The sequence below is a fragment of the Tamandua tetradactyla genome, chromosome X (genome assembly GCF_023851605.1).
Source record: "Tamandua tetradactyla isolate mTamTet1 chromosome X, mTamTet1.pri, whole genome shotgun sequence".
In the NCBI taxonomy this organism is placed as follows: Eukaryota; Metazoa; Chordata; class Mammalia; order Pilosa; family Myrmecophagidae; genus Tamandua; species Tamandua tetradactyla.
Window position 1 is genome coordinate 147,928,987 of NC_135353.1, and position 10,312 is coordinate 147,939,298.

General features: G+C 38.6%; 1 pseudogene; it reads right to left on the reverse strand.

Moving 5' to 3' along the window:
- Positions 1-1,997: 1,997 nt before the first annotated feature.
- LOC143672116 (large ribosomal subunit protein eL33 pseudogene) lies at positions 1,998-2,349 on the reverse strand (annotated as a pseudogene).
- Positions 2,350-10,312: the final 7,963 nt, after the last annotated feature.

Consider the following 10,312-nt stretch of genomic DNA (forward strand, 5'->3'; position numbering starts at 1 on the left):
CCTCTCCTCTATTTTGGTTATGTAGAGGTCTCCTGCAAGTTATGCTGCATAGCAGGGAAACCCTCTGATATAGACCCACAACCAGAATTTGGAGTAATTAATGTAGCAAGAAAGAAGTCTCTCTCTCTCTCTGCTGACATCAGGGATACTCTGAGTGGAGAGAGGTCAGGAAGTTAATGTGATCCTGAGCTAATTTCAAAGTCAGTTGGCAGACAACTTCAAATGATACCATTGGGAGGGCCTCCTCCCCAGGGAAATGAGGGTAGGATGTGTCCTGGAAGTGTCTAAATGAGAACTCTCCACCATCTAAATGCTATTTGGGGATCTTGGTTAAAACGTTTTGGTCACCCAAAAATATGTCCACAGAGTTATAAACTGATGGGGAATATGAGGAGGATCAGCCATATTTTAGATATCTTGTCAACCTTGGGTACTTTTCAGCCCAGAACAAAGAGTGTTCCCACCACGTATTTCCTTCCAGCTGCCATCATCCTTAAGATTAATGAGCATCTCTTACTCAAACGTTTCATGAACCAATTTCTGCCTGTCACTCCATAACTATTTTAGGCTTAGAATCTTGGAATCTTGGAATTTAGGAATAGAGAAAGACTAAAATAAAGAGTTAATATCTGGGTAGAAATGATACACTTTGTTTTCTTGTATTAGTTTTCAATGCTGCATAACAATTTACCAAAAACTTAAAGATTAAATAAACACAAATTTATTAGCACATAGTTTCTGTGTGTCAGGAGTTCAGGCACAGCTCGACTAAGTTCTCTGTTTTAGGATCTCATCTGGCTGCAATCTGGTTCAAGTTCAGTGTGTTCTCTCTTAATGACTCAATTGGAGAAAATCCACTCCTAGCTCACTCAGTTTGTTGGCAGATCTCATTTCATTTGTCTATTTGACTACAACTTTTTTTTTGTCTGACTGTTAATTAAAGGCCAGTCTCAGTTCCTAAATGCTCCCTGTAGTTCTGTGCTACGTGGCCTTCTCCATAAGCAGTTCACACATGGCATGTTTATTCTTCAAGGCAAACAGGAGAGCAAGAATCTATCTTCTGGCAAAATCGTGGTTCGTATAATGTCTTAATCAGGAGAGTAACATCTCTCCTTTGACATGTAATACAATCAATAACTAGAGAGACATTCCATTATCTTTGCCATAATTTGTTGATGAGAATCAAATCACAGGCACTACCCATCCTTAAAGATAGCCAGTCACAGGGCATGGCCACTTGGAGGAAGTGTCATTTGGGCCACGGTGGACTCTGTCCTTCAAAGTCTTCTCTCTGTCTCCATTGGTTAATATTCCTACCTTATGTAAAATACATTCATTCTTATGAAAATCATGCCCAGTGGAGCTGTCAGAAGTTCAGTGTATGGCAACTTCTCTTACCCTTCAAATCCCCATCATTTGTGATGTCTACTTTCCTGATGAGAATACTGAAGTGCTAGGTAGAGTCTAGTCCATTCAGGTCAAGGCCAAGGAGCAGCTCCATTTGCTCACAGGCTCCCTAGAGGATCTCAGAAAAGGGGTCCTTGTTTTTTTTCTTATTTCGGTCTTCATTTTTTTAAATTATTCTAATGATGCATGACTACATTTGCATGCAAGAGATTCAAGCAAACACAATTATTTGCAGTAGTGAAAGAGACTATCCACTTCACCTTCTTTCCTTTTCAACCCACAACCCAAAGATAACAAATGTTAATATTTTAGTCCCTTTCTGTGAATTTAGATGTGATAGCATATATCTATATTTATATGTATATTTATATGTATTCCTATACACACATATGTGCTCTTGCCCATATATAATTGCGTGTATTAAAAATTATCATGTCTTGGGTCTTATATATAGTGTATGAAGCCTTGGAGATCTTTCCGTATCATATGTATAGATCTACATTATTGATTTTAATGTTTTAAAGTATTTTCATTGCTTGGAGGTGCTATAATTTAAATCTGTGTGCTTTTTTTTCAATTTTATTTGTTTTTCAATAAGTGTGAATCCTTGAGGGGTACAGCATTACATGGATTTGGTGTCCAATGGCCTTAGCAGGAAGATTGCTTCAGAATTTGCCACAAACCATGCCATTATTTCCATGGGCACAAGTTATTTTCCCCAGATTATTCCGGTTTTGTTAGCTTTACTGCCAGGAGTCATTGTGTTGGTTTTTGCTACGTATGCATAAGCACATGTCTTGCCCAGATAGAATTCAGTTTCACCTTGGGCATAAATACCTTCAGTTTTAAGAAGACCGTGCACTCCTGCTAGTTCTAGAGACCCCACTTACAGTCAGCAAAAAGAGCCTTGGACCACATGGTCTTCCAGACATATTTGCCATTTCAGAAGTCCTTTTTCCAGCATGATTCCCTACAGGCTCCAAGATGGTGAAAAGAAGTCTTTGTGCCTTTCACAGACATTTGGTATATTGATAGTATTTCGCTGTTATGAACAAAGAAATAATGAACAGTTTTATTACGCAGTATTTTACATACATGCAAATACTGTTTTAGTATTTTTTAGGCTACAAGAACTAACTAGTGGACTTCTACAGCCCTATGGTATGTGAAATAGTTACAGTGCACAACTTATCATGGGGAAAATGATCAGAATATGTTCCTGGCCATCTTCACACTTTCCTGGTTAGAGGGTCTCTGCATGAGTGCTCAGTGATAGCTGTGGCCTGTGAAGTGCTTGCTGTTGGCACTTTTATTAGTTCTTGTGCATGAAACAGCTGCGGCCTTATTGGTGGAGGATCTGGCATTTGAATGGCCCTAGAGAATATTCTATGGCCTAACAAGAGGCAAAACCTGGGAAGTACAATTGAAAAGATAGGAGGAGGAAGAGGGTGCTTCTGCTGCTGTCTGTGCCTTGAGACTCCCTAGGCCCTGGGTATCAACTCAGCAAATCTCCCCAAAGCTGCTTGAAATATCTCAGGGATAATAATGGGGTGAAGCTGTGAGGGCCCTCTCTGTTTTGGAGTTTGGTTCTCCCAGTCCTCCCTCATGGAAGTCCCCATCTAGGATCCATGCTCCTTGATTAGAGGCTGTGTGGGTACTATCACCTCATTGCATGCTCTGACTTTTGCCAAACAACATCCCATATAGCAAATGGGTCATAATCACAGGGTAAATGTCAGAAGGGGAAGTTGCTGCACAAGGCAAGGGTCCCAGAATAGGTGATGGGCTGTAAGAGAAAATCATGCTGATCTACTCCTTCTCTTCACCAGGCAGACTTAGCATCTTGAGATGGTTCTGTGTGTCTCTGATGTTTTGACAGTATCTAACATTGCAGAGTCCAGCACAGTGACATTTTTAAAGTCTCATTTGCCATAGGAAATACACACCAAGTGTATATGCTAGTGATTTTTTGTTTATATTTATATATCTGTACATATACATAATCTCAAAAGTCCCAAGAAAATATCTAGCCCTTAATGAAAGGTTGAACTTAAATGTAAAGGAATGGATAGAAGTGAAGACAGTTCATTAGTGGGTTTATAAGTAATATTGCCATATTGAAGGTGAACATGAATGAAAGGGGTTGTATAGCACGATGTATCCAACCAATTAGCACTACAAATATAAATAAGTTCTTGCATGAACTACTTCAAAAGTGTGAATCTTGTACAAAGAGTCAATAATAGAGGGGTATGGGGGAAACTAGTATTGTATGCTGTTTATTAGCTAGGGTTCTCCAGAGAAACAGAATCAGCAGGAGATATCTGTAAAGATAAAATTTATAAAAGTGTCTCACATAACCCTGGGAATGTAAGAGTCCAATATCTGTAGGGCAGACCACGAGCTGGCAGCTCCAATAAAGGTCCTAGATGAACTCTCAGGAGAGGCTGGCTGGCTGAAGCAGGAAGAGTGATTGTCTCTTTGGAATCCTCCTTAAAAGCCTCCTGGTGATTAGATTAAGTGTAACTGATTGCAGAAGACACACCCTTTAGCTGATTGCAAATGCAGTCAGCTGTGGACACAGCCAACGTGGTCATAATTTAAGTCCATGAAATGTCCTCATAGCAGCAGAACAGGCCAGCACTTGACTGGCAAGACAACTGGACACCATCACCTGGCCATGACACATGCTATGGTCTATGCTTAATAGGAAGACATCAAGAGTACCACAGCAATACCAGGGATGAATAACTTGGGGGAAAGGACAAGAGTGCAGGGGAGGTTTGGACTTTCTATTTGGTGAGGGTGTGTTTAACAGTTATTTTCCTCTTTGGAACAATGTAATTTGTCTAAAATTGAGAATTTTGATGATTGTAAAACTAAATGAGGATAATGTGAGATATGGATTGTTGACTTTGGACATTATATATCATGCCCAATGGATGGAGGTGGCTTAAGGATACATTGACTAAGAAGTAGAATGGTAAGTGTAGTATATACATATGATTGAATATTGTGCAGCTACAGAAAGGAATGAAGCTGTGAGGCATGCAATGAGGTGAATGAACCTTGGGGAGACTGTATGATGCAAAATAAGCTGGCAACAAAAGGACAAACATTGTGCAGTCTTTTTGAGAAAATACCTATAAGAAAATTGGGGCCTAGATTGTAAACTGTCATAGCAGTTACATTAGTCCAGAGCTGTTAAAGTTATTTCTAGATTCTGAGATGCTGTGCTATATATGTATAAGCTGATATCTCCCTGGAACTTTGGGTACCTGTGTGACACCTAGGACTCAGAGTTGGAGTTCTGCAGCTCGGAAAGTCAGCATTTCTGCATACGGCAGCTGTTAAAGAAACCGAAAAAGAGATCACACTTCAATTAGAGATAAGAATGAAGCTGAATGTGTTGGGATTAAGGTGAATCAGAATACTGGGGTTAGGATGACATTGTCTGTATTTTAGAACTTCACCTACTGTATGAGATGATAGGAAGAGAGGTTCATTTTATCCAAAACCTACATTTTCTTTAGCACATAATCTAACTTAACCTGTCTGGATAGCTCATTTAAAGAACCTAAGCACATGGAGCCCAGAATGGAAATGAAGACTTGTAATTCTGTATAGCTTAAGGTAATACCTGGATACATCCTAGAGTATGTTGGGCAGTTAACTAAAAAGTATTGGCAAAGTCCCTTGAGAGATGGAAGAAAAGATAGGGCAGTATTAAGCTTTACCACTGGGGAAAGCCTGTGATTGTCTCAAATATTAGGGACCCCTAAGTCAGTAGTCCAAAAGCCTTGAGGTTTGCTTTCGTTAAGCTTATTTATGTAGTGGAGAACCTGAGCCTACCTGTAGTCATGCCTAAGAATTACTTCCAGAAAACCTCTTTTGTTGCTCAGATGTGGACCCTCTCTCTCTTTAAGCCCAACTCTGCAAGGAAAATCTTTACCCTCCCCCTGCATGGGACATGACATCCTGGGGTGAAAGTCTCTCTGGTAAGGTGGGACGTGATTCCCAGAGATGAACCTGACCCTGCACCGTGGGATCAACTACAACTTCCTGACCAAAGTGGGAGAAGATATATAAAACAATAAGGTATCAGTGGCTAAGAATGTTCAAATAGAGTTGAGAGGCTATTCTGGAGGCTACTCTTACACAAGCTTTAGCTAGATATTGCTAATTACCACTGTTTACCAAACCCAACTGTTCTAGTTTCCAAGCTACCAGGATGCAATATACCAGAAACAGAATGGCTTTTAAAAAGGGGAATTTATCAAGTTGCAAGTTTACATTTCTAAGGCCATGAAAAATGTCAAAATTAAGGCAAGGCTATGAAAATCTCCAAATTAAGGCACCAGCAAGAGGTTGCTTCCACTCAAGAAAGACCAGTGAAGTTCAAGGTTTCTCTCAGCTGCAAGGGCACATGGGAAGCCTGCTAGCTTTCTCTCCCGGCCTCTTGTTTCATGAAGCTCCCCCAGTGGTATTTTCCCTCTTCGTTTCCAAAGATCTCTGGCTGTGTGGGCTCTCAAGCTTTTTCCAGAATGATTCCCTCTTAAAGGGCTCCAGTAAGCCACCCCATGTCAAATGGGTAGAGATACATCTCCTTGGAAACCATCTAATCAAAAGTTACCACCCACAATTTGGTGGGTCACATCACCATGGAAACAATCAAAATGTTCCCACCCAGTGCTATTGAATGAGTATTTAAAAAACTTGGCTTTTCTAGGATACACAGCAGATTCAAACTGACACACCAACCAACACTATTCCTGTTAATCCTAAAGAACACCTAGGGCTCTATCTGAGATTCTCCAAAGTTTCATGCACCAAGATTACTTTCCAGAAACACCAAATGGGCTCCTAGGCCAGATAAGTCCTGAAGCCCAAAAGGGCCATCCTCTCCGAGAACATCAACTAGTTCTGTCCCCCTATCCCATATTACCAACACCCCTCTCCAAAGTAAAAATGTTAGAAAGGGCAGAGCCCAAACACCCCTAAAGATGTGGAGAAGGATCAAATAGAAGGAGGGGTTATAACAGAGAAGATAGGATTAACAAAAGAGTGTGTTGAATCCTTATGTTGATATTTCTTTTAGCTGCTATTGTCTTGGAGCAGCTAGAAGGAAAAACCTAAAATTGTGGAACTGTAACCCATACCAGTCTCTGAAACCTGTTCCATAACTACTTGCTACAAGGTACTTTGAAATTTGTTGCTATTGTTTATGTATGTTGTCTTTCATAATAAAAAATGTTTTTAAAAATAGCCCTACTACATGTGATCCACTCTGATATTCACTATTTGGTTTTTTAGTTTATTCACTATATTCTATTAAAATACTAATGAAAATGGCCAGTACTTATGTGTAACGACTTTTCAGATGATTATTACTGTATCTGCTGGAGTCATATAGCTTCAAACAAGTCAAATTTTTGTGCTATGCTGATATGACCTCATGTATACGGGCACCCATCATGTGAGGTACTTTCTCAGATTCCTGCATTGAAATAGTAGGAATTCATTGTCCCCAGGCACCCTGGTAAGAAACAAGGACAAACTTTTAAAATCTCTGCTCCAACCAACCCAGACATCTGCTTCCTTTTGCCTGCTGACCACCTGCCTCAACTTCAGGGTGTGCCTCTCCTCCCTCCACTATGAAGAATTCTTAGAGTGGACTTTAGATCCATAAAGAAACTATCAATACATTGTACTTCATCAGTGTTAAAACCTTTCGCTCTGTATAGAGACACTGTTAAGAGAAGGGTAAAAAGAAATAAGAGCCATAATTGGGGAGAACGTATTTGCAAATCACATATGTGATAAAATAATTGTACCTAGAATTTAAGAAAGAACACTCTAAACTCAAATGTAAGAAATAAAGACATAAGACATAAGACATTTAACCAAAGGGGATTCTTTGATAGCAAAGAAACAGGTGAGAAGATATTCAACATTATTATCCTTTGGAGAAATGTAAATTTAAGTTGTGATAAGATGCCTCTACACACAACCCACAATGTCTAAAATAAAAATTACTGTAAATACCAAGTGTTGGTGAGGATGTGAAGCAATTGAATCATCTCTCATACATTGATAGTAGAAATGCAAAATGGTCCAGATCTCCTAGAAACAACTTGGCAGCTACTTATAAAGTTAAGCATACATTTAACATATGATCAAACAAGCCCCTTCTGAGAACTTACCCTAGAGAAATAAAAACATATTTTCACTTGAAACACCACATAGGAAATGCTAAAGCAGCTTTATTTGTAATACCCCAAAAAACTGAAGATAACCCAATTGCCCTTCAGTGAATGAATGGATAAGTTACATCATACAATGGAATACTACTCAGCCCTTAAAAACACACAAACAACTAAACAATTTGGATAATTCTCAAGGTTATTGTGCTGAGTGATAAAAGCCAATTGGAAAGTCAAATCTTAAATTCAATTTAAATAATATTCTCAAAAGGACAAAATTATGGTGATGGAGAAGAGATCAGTGGTTGCTAGGGGTTAAATTTGTGGGGAAAGTGTGACTCTAAATGGGGCACATGAAGGGCTTTCCATGTGATGATTGAACACTTCTATCTCTTGATAGTGGCAATGTTTACACAAATCTATACACATGGAAAAATTTGGTAGCCCTACAACCACTCCCCCCATATCATATGAGTGTGTGTTAAAACTTGCAGTCTGATTTAGGTTGTAATTTAGTTAACGATATTGTTCCAATGCCAATTTATGAGTTTTGATAAATGTACTGTCACTAAGTTAACTGATGTCTGTGAGTGAGGCTGGGTGAAGGTTCACCAAGAGTATCTGTACTATTCTTTTTTTTCTTTTTTGGCCTGGGCAGGCACCTGGAATCGAACCCAGATCTCTGGCATGGCAGGAGAGAACTCTGCCACTGCGCCACCATTGCCCGCCCTATTTTTACAATTTCCATGTGTCTAAAATTATTTTAAAATATAAATGCTTAAAATAAAATAGGGAGGCTTCAAATTGTGATACTAATTAGTAGTGTCTACTGATGTCTTGTTATTCTTCCCTCATAGACATTTCTCAGCCACCTTGCATTCGTTGGGCCACCTGAAATTGATATGTATATCATAGAAAGAGTGATTTAAATAAAATGCAGAGCTATAAAAAGGCAGTGGGATATGACAGTATTGCTTATGAGCAATCTTGGAGTGATGATTGGTGGAAAAGTTAGAAAATAAAGGATAGAGAGAAAAAATCTGCTTAAGGGGAGAATATCCCAACGTTTCTAATAATACAAAGAAATAAACAACATTGCTTGCAAATTTTCTTGTTCATCTATCTCATCATGGACCTTGCCAGTAGTGGATAAAATATTTTTAATAACACAAGTCACTTCTATATTCTACAGTAACCTCTCAAGCAGTGAAAGTTGTTTCACATTTTACTATAGATCATGTGACAATTTAGGGGCCGGCTCCAAATATATATATTTATTTTCAATTCCATCAAGCTTGGGTTATTACTATAATTAAGATAGAGCTTGATGTGTACTTTTACAAAAGCACGTGATCTCTGGGATGCAATTTCCCAAGCTGTACACTTAGAAGCGTGAAAAAAATCAAGTCTAGGTCCCTTCACGTACTGAAACAATTAAAGAACTCTAGGGCAGGAAGTAGACTTACCTGTCAGAAGAGAAATCATCAGGAGCTCTCCCAAAAGGAGACAAAATAGGGACAACATAAGAGGACACAAGAAGAAGAAAAGCAAAGCAAAGAGTCATTAGATTAAGAGAGTCCCATTAAAAGCTTGGCAGAGCAGAAATGTCGTGCACCGGAGGGAGGCTGGCTTGAAACCTAACGTGGTCCATGTATTCCTCTGAGCCACTAAAACAAGACAGTCCAACATACGGTTATGTACCTGGGGATACCTGTGAAAAGTTTGACATATTTACCAAAATGTTGTCATATTATCGTAAGGGTAGGATTGAGAACTCTGTACACTGAATAATGCACTCTCTCTCTCTCTCATTCCCTCCTTTCCTCCCCCTCCCTCTTTGTCTCTGTCTCTTGTCTTTCACCTGCTACTTGTAGTACCCAGAAAAGCTGCACTCAGCAACAGCTTTGTTTTTTGTCTTACAGGCATAATCAATTATTTATAATATTGGTGGTTTTTTTGATATTCCATGTTAGAAACAATAGAAACAAACTCTTTGTGTCCTGACCTTGTTGGCTTCTACTGTTTCTACACTCATTCTTATCTTATTTTTCATCACTCATATTTTAAAATTTTATATAATCTTACTATACAGTATGCTTTTTAAGCAAACCTCCTCAAATTGTTTATGGATGAAATGAAATGGGGTACAACTACATTAATGAATAAATCAATAAATATAAAATAAATAAAGGGAAGAGAAAATGACATAGAAACACTTTTCAAAGAACACAGCATAAAAAGGGCTTGGGGAAAAGTAATGTTAGATGGTGCAAAACTTGCCATATGTTGATGATCAAATCAGAGTAGAATGTAGAGGAGTTAGGAAATTTGCTTGTGGAGATTTAGATGTGCCGGGGCAGAGAAGCTGAATAAGCAAGGTCAGTCTAAGCAATTAAAATAATAGAATGTTGAACAGAAGTGGCTTTGGACACAACTAGAAGTGTAGGAATTTGTCCCTGTTCAGCAAGAGATATATGCTAAAGGGGTTTTCAGAAAGAGCAAAAATGGCAAAACACATAGTTGATCATGTAAAATAATAATTACTGCCTTATGATCTAGTAGTAATGTGTAACGTTTAAAAGTAAGGAACAGCCAGCAAATCATTTATATCTACAGCAAATTCATGTTAAAGAAACAAGACAATAAAGTTGAAGAAGAAGAAATGAAGTATTTACAAGGGCGAAATGCTCATTGAAATATAA